Source organism: Chiloscyllium plagiosum, unplaced genomic scaffold (assembly GCF_037043375.1).
Source record: "Chiloscyllium plagiosum isolate Xiang-an unplaced genomic scaffold, Cpla_swu_hap1 HiC_scaffold_6, whole genome shotgun sequence".
NCBI classification, from domain to species: domain Eukaryota; kingdom Metazoa; phylum Chordata; class Chondrichthyes; order Orectolobiformes; family Hemiscylliidae; genus Chiloscyllium; species Chiloscyllium plagiosum.
This window is the reverse complement of record NW_028270144.1, coordinates 96553744-96571643: the sequence shown is the minus strand read 5'-3', so window position 1 is coordinate 96571643 and position 17900 is coordinate 96553744. Positions and strand designations below refer to the sequence as shown.

Below are 17900 nucleotides of genomic sequence, written 5' to 3'. Positions count from 1 at the left end.
CTTTAGCTACGGTAGCCTGCTTATCTAATCCTGTAGACCGTTCAACGTTTTTCTGCTGTTTATGCATCCTACAGCCTCTTACTTGGCCCTACTTCTTTTGTAGCTCTTGTCGAGAATGCCCATCAATGCCAAGAAAAGTGCTTTTATTTGCTAATTGACCTAATATAATTGCAGGAAATCAGGGCTGAGCAAGGCAGAACAAATAAAGGAGATGCCAAATAGTGTGTCAGTAGATAGTGGATAGGGGAGGAAAGGGAACCAACAGACAGGGCAGGGATCCCCTGTGGCTGTTCCCCTCAGCAATAAGTATACCATTTTGGATACTGCTGGTGGGGTCGGCCTACCAGGGGAAAGCCATAGTTGTCAGGTCTCTGGTATTAAGCCTGGCACTGTGACTCAGAAGGGAAGGGGGGAGAATAGAAAAGCACTCATGGTAGGGGACTCAATAGTTCGACAGATTGACAGGAGATTTTGTGGTCAGGAACGGGACTCCTGGAAGGTATGTTGCCTCTCCGGTGCCAGGGTCTGGGATGTCGCCGATCGGGTTTACAGGATTCTGAAGGGGGAGGGTGAGCAGCCAGAAATCGTGGTACATATTGGCACCAATGATATAGCCAGGAAAGGGTTTGAGGATCTGAAAAGTGACTACAGGGAGCTAGGTTGGAAGCTGAAGAGCAGGACGAGTAGAGTAGTGATCTCGGGTTGCCACTGGTGCTACGAGATAGTGAAGTGAGGAACAGGCAGCGAGTGTAGCTTGACATGTGGCTGTGAGGCTGGTGCAGGAGGGAGGGCTTCAGATACCTAGACCATTGGGATACCTTCTGGGGAAGGTGGGGCCTGTACCTGAAGGACGGATTGCCCCTGAACTGAGGGGCACAAATGTTCTGGGTGGGAAATTTGCGGTTGTGGTTCGGGAGGGTTTAAACTAGTTTGGCAGGGGGTTGGGAACCAGAGCTACATATCTGAGAGGGGAGCAGTGTAGATGGGGCTGTGACAGGATGTAGTGAATCTATCGGGAAGGTTTCTCATGCGATGAAACAAAGGGATCGGTTAAAATGTGTCTGCTTTAATGCAAGGAGTGTCAGAACTAAGAGTGACGAGCTTAGAACATGGATCATTACTCGGGGCTATGATGTTGTGGCCATAACGGAGATGTGGGTTTTACAGGAACAGGAATGGTTGCTTGACGTTCCAGAGTTTAGAACGTTTAAAAAGAACAGGAAGGGTGGAAAAAAAAGGAGGGGGTGTAGCATTGTTAGTCAGAGTGTGCATCACAACTGCAGTAATGAAGGTTGTTGAGGATGATTTGATTAGATTAGATTACATTACAGTGTGGAAACAGGCCCTTTGGCCCAACAAGTCCACACCGACCCGCCGAAGCGCAACCCACCCATACCCCTACATTTACCCCTTACCTAACACTACGGGCAATTTAGCATGGCCAATTCACCTGACCTTGCACATCTTTGGACTGTGGGAGGAAACCGGAGCACCCGGAGGAAACCCACGCAGACACGGGGAGAATGTGCAAACTCCACACAGTCAGTCGCCTGAGTCGGGAATTGAACCCAGGTCTCTGGCGCTGTGAGGCAGCAGTGCTAATCACTGTGCCATTTGTCTACTGAGTCAGTATGGGTGGAAGTTAAGAACAGCCAGGGAACAGCCACCTCAATGGGGGTTTTCTACAAATCACCTAATAGCAGTAGGGAGATTGAAGATCTCATAGGCCGGCAGATTTTGGAAAAATACAGATGTTGTAGGGTTATTGTTATAGGTGATTTCAACTTTCCCAATATCGACTGGAAGCTCCTTAGTGCAGATGATTTGGATGGAGCCGTTTTTGTCAGGTGTGTTCAGGAGGGTTTCCTTAGTATGTAGACAGGCAGGTGAGGGGAGAGGCCATTTTGGATTTGGTGCTCGCCAATGAGCCAGGACAGGTGTCAGATCTCGCAGTGGGAGAACACTTTGGTGACAGTGATCGCAACTGCCTCACATTTACCATAGCCTTGGAGACGGAAAGGAGCAGTTATCAAGGAAAGGTATTTAATTGGGGAAAAGGAAATTATGACGCTATGAGACAGGAGTTGGGAAGTACAGACTGGGAGCAATTGTTCCACAGAAAGGGCACAGCAAACATGTGGAGACTATTTAAGGAGCAGTTGTTGCGAGCAATGCACAAATTTGTTCCTCTGAGACAGGTAAGAAGGGGTAAGATTAAGGAACCTTGGATGACAAGAACAGAGGAGCTTCTTGTCAAAAGGAAGAAGGCAGCTTACGTAAGGTGGAGGAAGCAAGGATCTAGCACAGCTTTAGAGGATTACAAGCTTGCTAGAAAGGAGCTCAGAAATAGACTGAGGAGAGCCAGGAGGGGGCACTAAAAAGGCTTGGCAAAAAGGATTAGGGAGAACACAAAGGCATTTTACTCATACGCGAAGAATAAGAGAATGATCAGGGAGAAGGTACGGCTGATCAGGGATAGCGTAGGGAACTTGTGTGTGGAGTCTGAGCAGATAGGGGAAGCCCTAAATGAGTTTTTTGCTTTGGTTTTCACTAAGGAAAGGAACCTTGTTGTGAATGAGAACTTTAAGGAGGTGGAACAGGCTTGAACAGATCAAGATTCAGGAAGTTGGTGTGTTGGAAAGTTTGGCAAACATTAAGATTGATAAGTCTCCAGGGCCAGACCAGATTTATCCTAGGCTGCTCTGGGTAGCGAGAAAGGAGATTGCTAAGCCACTGGCGAGGATCTTCGCTTATTCTCTCTCCATGGGAGTCATACCGGAGGATTGGAAGGAGGCAAATGTTGTTCCTCTTTGCAAGAAGGGTGATAGGGAAATCCCTGGCAATTACAGGCCAGTTAGTCTTATGTCTGTGGTCAGCAAAGTTTTGGAAATAATTCTGACGGATAGGATTTATGACTATTTGGAAAAACATAGTGTGATTAAAGGCAGTCAGCATGGCTTTGTGAGGGACAGGTCATGCCTCACAAATCTTATTGAGTTCTTTAGGAGGTGACAAGACAGTTCGACGAAGGTCAAGCAGTGGATGTGGTGTATATGGACTTCAGCAAGGCATTTGATAAGGTTCCCCATGGTAGGCTCATTCATAAAGTCAGGAAGTATGGGATACAGGAAGGTTTGGCTATCTGGATTCAGAATTGGCTGGCTGACAAAAGGCAGAGAGTGGTTGTAGATGGAAAGTATTCTGGCTGGAGGTCAGTGTTGAGTGTTGTCCTGCAGGGCTCTGTTCTTGGGCCTCTGCTCTTTGTAGTTTTTATAAATGACTTGGATGAGGAGGTTGAGGGGTGGGTTAGTAAATTTGCAGATGACACAAAGTTAGAGGTGTCATCGATAGTATTGAGGGCTATTGCAGGCTGCAGTGCGCCATAGACAGGTTGCAGAGCTGAGCTGAGAAATGGCAGATGGAGTTCAACCTGGATAAATGCGAAGTGATGCATTTTGGAAGGTTGAATTCAAATACAGAATATAGGATTAAAGACAAGATTCTTGGCAGTGTGGAGGAACACAGGGATCTTAGTGCTCAAGTACATAGATTCCTCAAAGTTGACGCACAAGTGGATAGGGTGTGAAGAAAGCATATGGTGTTTTGGTCATCATGAACAGGGGGATTGAATTTAAGAGCCGTGAGGTTTTGCTACAGCTCTACAAGTTCCTGGTGAGACCACACTTGGAATATTGTGACCAATTCTGGTCACCCTACTATAGGAAAGATACAGATGGTTTGGAGAGGTTTATCAGGATGTTTCCATGACTGGAGGGCTTACCTTACAAAGAGAGGTTTACTAAGCTCGGACTTTTCTCTCTGGAGAGAAGGAGGAAGAGAGGTGACCTGATCGAGGTATACAAGGTAATGAGAGGAATGGATAAAGTCAATAGCCAGAGACGTTTCCCCAGGGCAGAATAGACTGGCAAGAGGGGCCATAGTTTTAAGATATTAGGAGAAAGGTATAGAGGGGACATCAGAGGAAGATTCTTTACGCAGAGAGTTGTGAAGCATGGAATGCGTTTCCAGCTGTGGTGGTGGAAGCAGAGTCATTAGGGACATTTAAGCGACTGCTAGACATGCACATGGAGTGCAGTGAGTTGAGGGGTGCATAGGTTAAGTTATTTTATTTTACATTAGGATTAATCCTCGGCACAACATCGTGAGCCAAAGGGCCTGTTCTGTGCTGTACTTTTCTATGTTCTATAAAGGAAGTTAACAGGGCGAAAATCAGGTGGAACTGCAGAACAGGACAGTTTAATGTCACAAAAGCAAGGAGAATGGTGTGGTAAATGTTTGGTTTCTTCAATAGATGACAGCCTTTGGAGAGAATATGTACTGAAAAGACTAGTAAGAAGGGATGGTGAAGTGGAAGCAGGATGTGAAAGGAGTAAGGTGATTTGGGCGAGAAAGCGCCTGCAGGATATTTGAATGGGCCCCTTGGACAGTGTTCTTCTAGTGAACTGAAGTGGGTTTGGGTATGTACATGGATAAATTCCTTAAAGGCCTAATCTGTTCTTTCTCATCTTGAGATTGGACCTCCTTGCTGCCAGCGTTCAGTTGAGGATGGGAGCAGCTTCTGCAGCTTCAACTTGCATTTAAATGAAAAACAAGAGGAGAGACAACATCAACAGCTCAACAGAGCAACTCAAGCACCAACTGCAACCTCCTCAGTCAAATGTCTCTCCACAGAGCAGAGTTGGTGGACACTGAGATCTAACTTGTAAGAGACAAGACCTATAACACAGTAGGCAAAAGTGAGGACTGCAGATGCTGGAAATCAGAGTCTAAAGTAGAGTGGTGCTGGAAAAATACAGCAGGTCAGGCAGCATTCGAGGAGTAGGAAAATCAATGTTTTGGGCAAAAGGCCTTCATCAGGACTGAAGGTAGGGAGCCTCCAGGGTGGAGAGATAAACGGGAGGGGGATGGGGCTGGGGAGAAGGTAGCAAAGAGTGCAGAAGGTGGATGGGGGTGGGGATGAAGGTGATAGGTCAGAGAAGAGGGTGGAGCGGATAGATGGGAAGGAAGATTGGCAGGTAGGGACAGGTCATGAGGATGGTGCTGAGCTGGAAAGTCGGAACTGGGGTAAGGTGGGGTGGGGTGCGTGGGCAGGGGAAATGGGGAAACTGGTGAAGTCCACATTGATGCCCTGGGATTGAACTGTTCCGAGGTGGAAGATGAGGCGTTCTTCCTCCAGGCGTTGGGCGGTGAGGGAGCGGCCGTGGAGGCCGCCCAGGACCTGCATGTTCTCGGCAGAGTGGAGGGGGAGTTGAAATGTTGGGCCACAGGGCGGTGTGGTTGATTGGTGCGAGTGTCTCGGAGATGTTCCCTAACACAGCTACAGTATGCTAACAAAGGATCAATTCTCTGGACACATGAGCTCAAGTGCTTCAAGAGATTCAGCCTTCTGTGGCAGGTCACTGCTGGCCTCTGTAGCCTCCCAGATTGGGACCAGATTTCCAGTGGGTCAGGTGGACATGCTTTACCAGTGGCTGTGCCAAGGTAACCATCATGGAGGGACATCCCTTGCCTCTTGGGCCTCTGTTCCTCCTCAAGGTTTCGTGCTGTATTCTGAAAAATATTAAATCAGAGTTATGAGAGTTAGTATTGACTTGAGTGGTTAAGCAGGAAGGAAGACATTTTGTGCACTTCTGTGACATTGCTGCAAAGGGCAATACGACAAAGATGAGGGTGAGTGAGTGTGTCTGCTCAAATGGGGATGTGAGATGTCTGGAAAGAGGCAAAAAAAGAGAAGAACTATGTGTGTTGTGCTGACTTTGCTGAGAAAGGGCTTTGCACCTGAAAGTGTAATTCCACTTGTCTTTCCTGTTCTCCTGATGTCCAGGATTCTACTGCTCAGAGGAGCCAAACCCACCACTAACTTGTTGGCCATTTCCATCCATGTTTGCTTGGCTGGAGAATGTGTCTTATTCCTTCCACTCTTGGGGAAGTTGTCTCCTTGCAGCATTCCCATGTGTTTTCTCCATTCCTGTGGTTTTGCACCCTCAAAAGTCCATGCCCATTTGCACCTTTGTCGCCTATGTCATGGGCTCTTTTAAGTTAGAAATCCTTTCCTTTTACAGTTCCAGCATATCAGCTAATTGGGGAGGCAGTAGAACATTAATACATGGCTCTGTCAAAGAGGCTCAGCAAAATGGGCTGACTTTTTGTTGCCACTTCAGCAATGGCTAAGTTGAGAAAATGTTGCTACTCACCTATGAGAAGCACATGTTATCACCACTTACTAAGTGTCAATGTTAATCAGGCAATCAAATTTATAACTGTTTAGAGAGAATGATCAAACCCAAAGGTTAAAAATTAAGAATGTGAATTGTATGCCCCAACTATTGTTGCTAAGTGTTCCAATGCGATTATTACTGAGATTATTTCTCGGTTTTTCGTGTCTTTACTCAGTGCTTCAATCATAAAACCTGGTCAAGAGCATGAAATCACCACTTGGGAAATCATGGTCCTACTTCTGAACATTTTCTGAATCCACTTGATATTTCACCACAACTAATCTAATGCTGCTAGGCACCTTTCAAAACATCTCGGTTAATTTAAGTATGTTGTTATCCAGAAATATAAAAATAATGATCCCATTGCATTCTTGGTCATTAAGTCAAAATCATGAGAAAATTTGCCTTTAACCTTTCCTTCTCTAGCGCTGTGATTAAATAAGATTGGCTTATTTAATGAGGATACCATTTAGAAAATGGAAGCTGCAGTTTCAGATTGATGAAATATGATTGTCCTGATAGCTGATACTCACCTTATAGGATGACCACTGCCCATTCCCAGGACTGTATTTGGACAGATATCCTGACCGTGAGCCAGTTGACAATTGAACCCACCAAGCCCCTGGAATGCGACTGTGCCCCTGACTGTTGGTACTGGGACCCTATGACAAACTGTGATTCCCTTCCCTACTGTACTGGACAGAGTCTGACTCCCAACCTAGTTTCCAAAAGGCCACTTGGTTGAATGTTTGCCATGCAGGCAGCTGCCACAATCTTTCAATGGTAGATTGACATCTTGGTGCACTGTTCACTGAATTATCCTCATCTCAATACAGATCTCCATTGACAGTTAACCTGTCTGTGTAGAATAACATGTCAAAACTAGTAGTCTTTGGTTCTGTTTGCAATGTTAATAAGCACAGCAAGGAAAATATTGGTCTGAGCATACAGGTAGGCAGTAAGTGAATGATTGCTCGTAGAGCAGGTCAGTAGCCCTGAGATGCAGCTTGATCCAATCCGTGAGATGGGTGCCTATCCCTGTGCACAGAATGTCCTTGCTGCATTTTCTTAATGTTAGTTGCCTCTGCGCCCAGCAGTGCAGGTGTGTGCTTGTTAAGTGGCCTGCAAGTGAATCAGTGAGATGCCATCATGTCCCTGAGTGGTTAGCAGGTGTTGGTTGCCAATGTCTGTGAATGAGGGATGTGTGCAGCTGTTGTCGGTGAATTCTAGATATTTTCTAATCAATCTGTTGAGCAACGTGGAGGGTCCTCGCAGACAGCAGTGAGCTGAAGTCACCAGGTACTTGTGCTGAATTTCATGTTGATAATTCTCAACGTCGAGCTTGTTTTTCCTCATTTGATAAAGTAGGAAGCTGAATATTAATGAGGCAAGTTGCAGTCTAAAGAAGGTTTTTAACAAGCTGCAATTCTCCTTAATTGGCATCTCTTTTTTGCTGATGTGAAGTATACCTTGTTGCTGGCAAATACGTGAAAGCATCGAGATGCTCCCAGTGTCGAAAGAGGTCTTACCAAACTTCTTATCTGATTCTGCCACAATTCTTGCCAGAGCCCATGTCACTCAGATCCAATAGGGTTTTGCCAATAGACTTTCTCTTTCCAGCCCACACAGAGAAAAGGGAAACACATCTAATCTTTTAACTCTGAGCTACAAAGGATTCAAACCCATTCTGGAACCTGAGCATACAGTCTGAAATGGGAGAACAGTATATAGATGATGATTATCATAAGATAAATCAGAAAGACCAATTATTCCATTTAGTTTGGTTCATTCATCAAGAATATTGTTCAATATATTATCTAGTAGTCACAAATGGCTGATTGCATTCTTGATTCATAAATAAAAAGTGAGTAATAGATTGTCATTGGGCATGTGAGCTCAGTCATTATCATGACATGGTGTATATATTACACTTTTTTTTTCCTTTTGTGTTTGGTAGAATGTAAAGATAGAAAGCAGAGTTTACAAACGTTTTCTGCCTTTTGTGTTTGCTTTATTTTCTTGGTTGCTGCTTATTAGTAGGCAATAGAACTTAAGGGATTGATACAGAAATTGTGAACATCATTACCAGTGGGTTTCCTGAGGAATTTCTTGAGACCTGTTTGTTTCATAGATTCATAAGTAAAACAAAGCAGCAAAGACTGCAAAGCTGAGTGGATGAGATACAGGTAGATTTTAGTATACTTGAAAATGAAGGCAGGTGAATTTCAGTATGGATAAATGCACAATGCTTGAAAGGATCTAGGAATTGACCATTGGCTAAATGGGAAGAAGCTAATGTTCATGGCAAATGAGAGTCCTGCTTGAATATAAATTGATATTTTCTAATGATTTGACTCAGAGATGCTATTATACATCTCTGGAGCAGGTGGAACAAACCCATGCCTCCTGGCTACCACTGCAATACAAGAGGCCGTTGACTATACATTGAAGCTGTCATAACACTGCTTGTTGGCAGGGAGTAAAACAAATGGTATATTGGAATTTGTTACTGTCACCAAGCCAAAATTGGCAGTAAATTTTAATCAAAACTGAACGAACTGCAGATGCTGTAAATCAGAAACAAACAGTTCTACGGAAGAGTCACTCGACCTGAAAGGTTAACTCTGATTTCTCGTCACAGATGCAGCTAAACCTGCTGAGCTTTTCCAGCAATTTCTGTTTGTGTTGAAGATGAATTTGCCATGTTTAAATCATTGCTGTAACCACACCTGAAATACTGTGTGAGATTCTGAAAGTGATTGTGTGAAATTTCTATTGCAACTACTGAAAGGATACAAAGAAAGCAATAAGAAGGGTGGCACGGTGGCTCAGTGGTTAGCTCTGCTGCCTCACACCACCAGGGTCCCAGGTTCAATCCCAGCCTCTGGCAACTGTCTGTGTGGAGTTTGCACATTGTCCCCGCATCTGCATGGGTTTCCTCCGGGTGCTCCGGTTTCCTCCCACAGTCCAAAGATGTGCCATTGTATTAAGTGCATTAGTCAGAGGGAAATGGGTCTGCGTGGGTTACTCTTCGGAGGGTCGGTGTTGGCTGAAGGGCCTGTTTCCACACTATAGGGAATCTAATCTAATCTAATAATTGAGGGATGGAGGGAAAGGATTGTGAAAGGCACATATGTAACTGGGCATTGTCTCATGAGAAAAGCGATAACTGAGAGGCGATTTGAAAGGTATACTAAAGTCTGTGGTAGGTTATGTAACCTTATTTGTTATTAACTAATTGATGGATCGATTCCCCTATTATCATTGTATCATATGATCACCAGAATGTTAAAATACAAAGTAGGTGCAGAATGTTTTATTTTTATCATCTAAATGTCTTCAGCAGAAGATTGCGGTACTGTTCTAATTATTGAACAAAAACCTTGAAGTTGTGTTACGATGGACTGTGTATGATAAAAGAATGAAAGAGAAGGATTACCAAGTTCCATATTGAATGGTGGTTGTTTGTTCGGCATGAATGCGCAGAAAACTTATCTTTTTTGCACCAAATTAGAACACGGGGCTAAAACAGTGTCATTGTAGCCATTCTTGTGGTTAGATTAGCGATTTTTGTGAGACAGTGCTGATCTAAACATTCTCCATAAAATTCCCCAATTGTAACATGCAGTTTTTAAACCATAGCTTTTAACTCCGTGTCTGTCCAGAAGTGCATGCATTATTTTAGGGTTAATGGTAGGTGTCTTGTCCCTAGTATGGGGGATTTCAAGACGAGGTGGTACATTTTTAAGGTGAGAGGGGAGACTGTTAAAAAAGAGATGACAGGCAAATTTCCCTTTATATCGGGTGGTTCGTGTGAGGAATGAAGTTCCTGAGGAAGTGGTGGATGTGGACACAGTTACAATGTTTAAAAGACTCTTGAATAACTATATGAATATGAAAGCTTTGGAGGGATACGGGCCATGAGCAGGCAGGTAAGGCTAGTTTAGATGTGATTATGTTTGGTATGGACCGAAGGGTCCGTGTCTGTGACTATGTGAAGGATTCCCAGAATTTAACCTTAAATATACCTTCTATCCAGCCTTTGGATGAAATGCTAAACCAACTGTTTGGATGACTTTAGGTGAGAAAAATGTTCTCCCTCAATCAACATCACTAAAGCAAGTTAACTGTTCATTTATTTAATTGGCATAATATGATCTTGTATTGCAGAATGATTGCTGTAGATCCCCATGTAACTCATAGTCATAGAGTCATAGAGATGTACAGCACGGAAACAGACCCTTCGGTCCAACCCATCCATGCCAACCAGATATCCCAAGCCAATCTAGTCCCACCTGCCAGCACCCGGCCCATATCCCTCCAAACCTTTCCGATTCATATACCCATCCAAATGCCTCTTAAATGTTGCTATTGTACTTCCTCTGGCAGCTCATTCCATACATGTACCACTCTCTGTGTGTGAAAAAAAGTTGCCCCTTAGGTCTCTTTTATATTTTTCCCCTTGCACTCTAAACCTATGCCCTCTAGTTCTGGACTCCCCGACCCCAGGAAAAGACTTTGTCGATTTATCCTATCCATGACCCTCATGATTTTTAAAACCTCTGTAAGGCCACCCCTCAGCCTCCGACACTCCAGGGAAAACAGCCCTAGCCTACTCAACTCTCCCTATAGCTCAAATCCTCAAATCCTGGCAACATCCTTGTAAATCGTTTCTGAGCCCTTTCAGGTTTCACAACATCCTTCCGATAGGAAGGAGACCAGAATTACACACAATATTCCAACAGTGGTCTAACCAATGTCCTGTACAGCTGCAACTTGACCTCCCAACTCCTGTACTGTTGCCTCATAGCGCCAGGAACACAGGTTCGATTCCAGCCTTGGGCGACTGTCTGTGCGGAGCATGTACATTCTCCGCGTATTTGTGTGGGTTTCCTCCAGGTACTCCGGTTTCCTCCCACATCCAAAAGATGTGCAGGTCAGGTGACTTGGTTATTCTAAGTTGCCCATAGTGTTCGGTGTATTAGTCAGGGGGAAATGGATTGGGTGGGTTACTCTCCGGAGGGTTGGTGTGGACTTATTGGGCCGAAGGGCCTGATTCCACACTGTAAAGAATCATCTAAAAAACATCTAATCTACTCCATACTCTGATCAGTAAAGAAAACCATACCAAATGCCTTCTTCACTGTCCTATCTACCTGCGACTCCACTTTCAAGGAGTGTTTCAAAGCAATTCATTCAAAGTGATTTGAAGATGCTTGTGCCCATTTGTTTTTCTCCCGCTATCAAGCTTTCCCCAGGAAAGATGTAGTGTGGTGCAAACATATCCACGACTATTGTCAATAGTAAGCTGACAGGAAATTTGTTTCTGTGGGAGCAAATTAAAATGTATCAGTGGCATGTAATGCACTTGCTTGCAGTCCAGCTGAACGTACAAAAGTCCAACCTGAAAGACAGTTATGTTGTGCTGGGATTTGAGCCTTGGGGTGTCACCTTGTTCCCTCCTGGCATCTTTCTTCCTCCAAATGGATGCTTTGTTTTCTTATGATTTAAAAGTTGTTCTTCAGATGCTTCATTCCTGTTGACCTTCACTTGCAGGCAATTTGATGCTAAAGAGAATCACTGGCAGATCTGGTCTCGTCTGATATCCACTGAAGTGCAGTGTTCAAAAGGTATTCCTATATAGCAGTTAGGTGTAAGGAGTAGGATGCAAGACCTTTTTGATTGGTTTTGTTTCTTTTTCTGAAAGCAACGTTCTGGGGTGTTGACGTCTGGTGTTATGGAAATGTATCATCTAAAGTAGACCTGGGCATTTTACGGCCCGCGGACCATATCTGGCCCTTTGGTCTCTCCTGTCCGGCCCGCATAAGGTCAATCTTAAATTAGAACATAAATGAAAAAGTACTTAGGCCATGCACGCAATACAACTGTGTTACTTTTGTTTTGAAAAGGATGCTTTTTTTATGTATGGACGCACATGCGCATGTATGTGCGTGCGTGCATGAACAGCTAAAAGTGATGCTTGCTGGCTAGCCCTCAAAATGTCAGCTCACGCCAAAAAACGAAGGTTGATACCAGAATGCCGTGTTTTTAACAAGACATGGACTGCTAGATATTTATTTACAGAAATCGGAGGTAAAGCCGTGTGCTTGGTTTGTGGTGCAAAGGTCACTGTGTTCAAGGATTATAATTTGAATCGCCACTATGTGACCAAACACGCCGCGAAGTACAACAATTTGTCTGATCAAGAGCGGGCAAGGGAGTCAGGTGCTTTGCTAACTAAGCTGCATACCCAGCAAAGATTTTTTACTAAACTTCACACATCCAGAGGTGCAGCTGTCAAGACAAGTTATGTCATATCCCACAAAATTGCCAGAAACAGTAAACCGTTTTCCGATGGAGAGTTTATTAAGGAGTGCTTGTTGGACTCGGCGGAACTAATATGCCCGGAGAAAAAGGAGGCATTTGAGAATGTGCCCCTCTCCGGACGCACTGTAACGAGAAGGACTGGGGACATCGTGAGAAATCTGGAGCTTCAGCGGTCAACTTTGACTTTTTTTCCTTGGCTTTGGATGAGAGCTGCGATGTACGTGACACAGCCCAGCTACTCATCTTCGTACGTGGGATAACTACGGACTTTAAAATCATAGGACCTGGCAGCCATGCAGTCAATGAAAGGAACAACAACTGGTAATGATTTGTTCACTGAGGTAAATGCATGTTTGGACATGTTGGGACAGAAATGGGACAAGCTGGCGGGTGTGACAATGGATGGTTGTCCAAATCTAACAGGAAAAAATGTTGGACTCTTAAAGAGAATGCGGGATAATGTGACAGAAATTGACCCTGAACAGAAATTGGTATTTTTGCATTGTGTTATACATCAGGAAGTGTTGTGTAAGTCAGTATTAAAAATTAACCATGTGGCTGATGTTGTAACTAAAATAGTTAACATTGTCAGGGCAAGAGCTTTGAATCACAGGCAGTTTGTTGCACTTTTTGAGGGAAATGAGACTAAACACATGACATTGGCTACCACACAGCTGTCAAGTGGCTCAGCCTGGGCAAAATGCTGAAAAGTGTATAGGACCTGAGAGAAGAGATACAAGAATTCTGTGTGAAGAAAGGGAATGGCATTCCACAGCTTTCAGATGCAGACTGGATTGCAGACCTTGGTTTTGCTGTTGATGGGACTGCACTTATGAATGAACTAAATATGAAGCTGCAGCACAAAGGCCTTTTTGTGCATGAAATGTACAACTTGGTGAAGGCTTTTATGAGACAGTTGCAGCTTTTCTCAAGCCAAATGGAGGACAACATTCTCACCCACTTGCAAACACTGAAGGAAGCCGCACCTTCAGCTGATCACCTCCACAGGTTAGAAGCACTGCATGGTGAATTTTCAAGGCGATTTCAAGGTTTAAAACGGTTGAGAATGAAATGCACATGATTTTTTTCCCCCATTTACATGCAATGTGGAGAGTGCACCTAGTGTTCAGCTTGAACTCATTGACCTGCAATCTGGCACACTTCTGGCAGAGTAGGTCAGTCTCACTGCTTGATTTTTACTCTTCCCTCAGAGGAGAACTTTCCACACATGAGGAGGCATGCTTCGAAGATTCTAGTCCTCTTTTGATCTACCTATATATGCGAACAGACATTCTCAGTGATGAAGTTAAACAAATTCAAATACAGATCCTCTATCACTGACGATCTCCTCTCAGCTGTCCTTCGCATATCCATCTCAGACATTCAACCAGATTTCAGTGTCCTTGTTCAAGCCCAAAACAGACTGGATTTTACTCACGAAACAAGTAAAATGAACTGAAAAACATCAAAAGCACTTATTGCTTTTTGTATAGAGTTGTTTGTAATACTGAACAATAATGAAACAACTTTTCATTATTGGTTTGTGAGATTAACATGTTAAAAATAAAATGAAATAGTGAAATTATTGTTTTTACTGTTTATTTCTTCTATATTTGACCTACTCCACAATTTCATATCTTTATTGTAACAGAATATCCTTTATTCTTTTGAATATTAGTTTCAGTGCAAAACTATATAATTTAGTACTTTTTACAATGGGAGAAAATTAATACTGAGCAGAATTATGTTCAACTTATTGTTGGTTCGGCCCTCCAACACAACTCCGGTTTCTCATGTGGCCCCTTGGAAGAATTAATTGCCCACCCCGATCTAAAGTGTCAATTTAAATATAACTGGCTGGTATATGTGTGTTGGAATGTTTGGAAAGAACACTTTGCAAAGCAAGGGAGACCATCTGCAGCAGGGCAAATAGTGTATTTGCACAGAACTCACAAGGTGCTTGATTGGGAACGCTGAATCATCTTTATGATTCATCCAGATCAGTGATGCAAAAGAGAATGTTACCACTAATGTGGACCCAAACATTCCAGCCATCATGCGTAATTGACATGCTGATCATCCAACTGCTTAACAAAGAGTGTTTAGTTGCCAGGGCAGCAGATCTCAAACAGGGAAATGAGTAACAGGACCTCCAGCAGCAGCAGCAATGATGCAGGAGGGCACTGAGCAGGTGAGCTTGAACAGATTTGCTCTGGAGGAAAGGGTTCCTTTGTTGAAAAGAGACCTCGTGGGGAGAGAACCAGATAGATAAACAAAGGATTTCCTCAACCAGATATAAACTACAGATTTAATTCAGTGTATACGCTCTATTTTACTATTTTAACCTTAATTTCCTTTCGTGTTTGTAAAGACCTGATGCCAGTGAAATAAAGAATCTCTGTTTCGTGATCTTCAAGCTGTCTGTGTGCTTAAATCTCCAATCACCAGTAAAGAGGCCTTGTCACCTAGTCACCACCCTCCCCTTTCTCCTGATGGCTCAAATGCTGATAGTTCATGGACTGACATTGAAGAAGGCCATCATAACTATTACCTAGGTACTTTTAATTGATTAGACTTTATTCAGAGTTTAGGTAAAAACAATGACTGCAGATGCTGGAAACCAGATTCTGGATCAGTGGTGCTGGAAGAGCACAGCAATTCAGGCAGCATCCGAGGACAGGCAAAATCGACGTTTCGGGCAAAAGCCCTTCATCAGGAATAAAGATGAAGGGCTTTTGCCCGAAACGTCGATTTTGCCTGTCCTCGGATGCTGCCTGAATTGCTGTGCTCTTCCAGCACCACTGATCCAGAATTTATTCAGAGTTTGTTTACACACGAAATGTGTGCTAAGGAACTTGAACCCATTGCGCACTGTCTTTGAAAATAAATGTAGTGCCTGAAGAGTATCATGTATACAGCCAGGAAAGCCCTACACAGGGCAAGCTGTGTATTTTGGTAAAGTCTTGTGCGTGTTCCACTTCCTTTTCTCTTGGGGGAAAAAAAGAAAGCAACATGTTCTGCTTCCCTTTAACACAATTTATCAGTCGCCCTCCTTGTGCTACAGTGGATGGTAATCTGATCAATGCAGCAAGTAACGGCCATGCCAGTCTGAAAGAAGCCAACAGCAAGAGAATTATGGCCACTGTCACTTTAACAGTGGTAATTCTCACCCTGCTCTGAGGCTGCAAGTTTACTTACGAGCACTTTCTGTTAAACAGAGGCATGTAACACACTGTTCCAAGACGAGCTTGAGGTGAGAGAATTGCTCTGTGAAGACTCTGGGTGGTTATGGCCATTTGCTGAGAGTCCTTTATCGCTGCCTCTTCCCTCTCTGAGCACTTGTTACCTTTGCTTTTTCTCCCTGCTGCAGACAAATGGGGTTTAGAAATAAAAGCATCAATAATGGAATACGTGATCTGAGGAGAACATTTTGAAAGTGAACATCAGTACTTGCACCATAACAGGCCATGATGATTTTACTAACCTTTAAAAGACAGTACAAACCATCAAAAATTCTAAATTGGTAGCAATTGGTGAAAGTCAATTGGTAACTGTTGTGAGAGTGATTCATGATTCATTTAAATTGCTGGAGCATTGAGGTCTAAAATGGTTCCACCAGAGAAATTAGTGTTAGAAGTTGGCCAAAGTCACAACATACCTACCTTGCATGTTTCTGGCACATATTCATGTCAATACATGCAAAATGGTGTTCGGTGTGGTCTAATCCAGAAGGCTGTGCATGTGCCACAGGCACTATTTTTGCCATGAAGTAGGTTGACACAGGTAGCACTGAGAATTGAATACAGAGCCGAATTTTGGGGCCAGTAACTCTCAATAAGTCAATTTTCAGGAACGTGGATGGAGAGAATTGCAGTTGTTATGGGAGACAGTAACAGACACTCTGGTAATAATGGTGCATGCTTCACTTATATCAAGAGTGAAGCCTTTGGGCATGTCCAGGAGGAATTTGAATCTGCACCTGGGTTTACCATGTTATCATGGTCTTCTTTCGTCTTGGAGTCATAGACGTCTACAGCACAAATAAGTCCCCTTGGCACATCAAGTTTGAATTAATCAAAACTGGCACTGAACTATCTAATTACATTTTCCACAACGTGGCCTATAGCTTTGTATAACTTTACATTACAAGTGTACATCTGAATACTTGTTAAATGTTGAGGACTACTCCCTCTATCACCCTTACAAGCAAGGCATTTTCCACATCACCACCCTCCAAGTGAAAACATTTTATTTTCTCACATGCCCTGCAGATCTCTTGGCCCTTACCATAATCTGTGCCCCTCAACATTGATTCATCCACCAAGGGGAAAGGTTCCTTCCTGCCTCTCTTACCAATGCTTATCATAATTTTATATATCCCAATCATGCCCCCTGCACCCCACCTCAGTTTTCTGTACTCCAAGGAATATAACCCCAGTCCAGATGGGTGGCATGGTGGCTCAGTGGTTACCAATGCTGCCTCACAGCTCCAGGGTCCCAGGTTCGATTCCAGCTTTGGGCGACTGTCTGTGTGGAGTTTGCACATTCTCCCCGTGTCTGTGTGGGTTTCCTCTGGGTGCTCCCATTTCCTCCCACAGTCCAAAGATGTGCAGGTCAGGTGAATTGGCCATGCTAAATTGCCCATAGTGTTAGGTGTATTAGTCAGAGGGAAATGGGTCTGGGTGAGTTACTCTTTGGAGGGTCGGTGTGGACTGGTTGGGCCGAAGGGCCTGTTTCCACACTGTAGGGAATCTAATCATCCAATCTCTCTTTGTAAGTCGCCCCAGGCAACATTTTGGTAATTCTCTTCTGCACCCACTCCAGTGCAACATGTCCCTCCGACAATGTGGTTTCCAGAACTGTACATAATCCTCGAGCTGTAGCCTAACAGTTCCAGCATAACCTCCCACTATTAAACTTTATGTCTCAATATTTGGGGCAAATATTCCTTTTTAACCTTCCTGTCCTACTACCTTAAGGGGCCAGTAGACATTCACACCAAGGTCCCTCTAATTCAAAGTGCTTCCTAGAGTGCTACCGTTTATCATATTGCCTTATTTATGTTACCCAAATGCATCACATCTCACTTATCCAGATTGAATTCTACGTGCCACTAATCAACTCACTTATTATCCTCCTGTAATCTAAGGCTATCCTCCTCACTGTTTGCCACCCCACCAATTTTTGTGTGATCTGTGAACACACTGATCAACCCTCTGACATTTATGTCTAAATATTAAAATTTACCACAAAAAGGAAGGGCCCCAAAACTTGCAGACCCACTGGCTTTTAGTCATAAAAGCACCTGTCAGCCATTGCCCTCTGCTTCCTGCT

General features: G+C 43.7%; 1 protein-coding gene across 3 annotated transcripts in view; it reads left to right on the top strand.

Moving 5' to 3' along the window:
* trmt9b (tRNA methyltransferase 9B) overlaps window positions 1-17900 on the top strand; it is a 59435-nt gene that overhangs the window by 8416 nt on the left and 33119 nt on the right. Inside the window, exon 1 of one of the 3 annotated variants that reach the window (XM_043692066.2) lies at window positions 12317-12907. The exons of the other annotated variants lie outside the window; for them this stretch is intronic. The gene's annotated coding sequence lies outside the window, so the exon portion shown is untranslated. Of the gene's footprint in view, window positions 1-12316; window positions 12908-17900 lie in introns of those variants that run through there. 3 annotated transcript variants of the gene reach the window in all.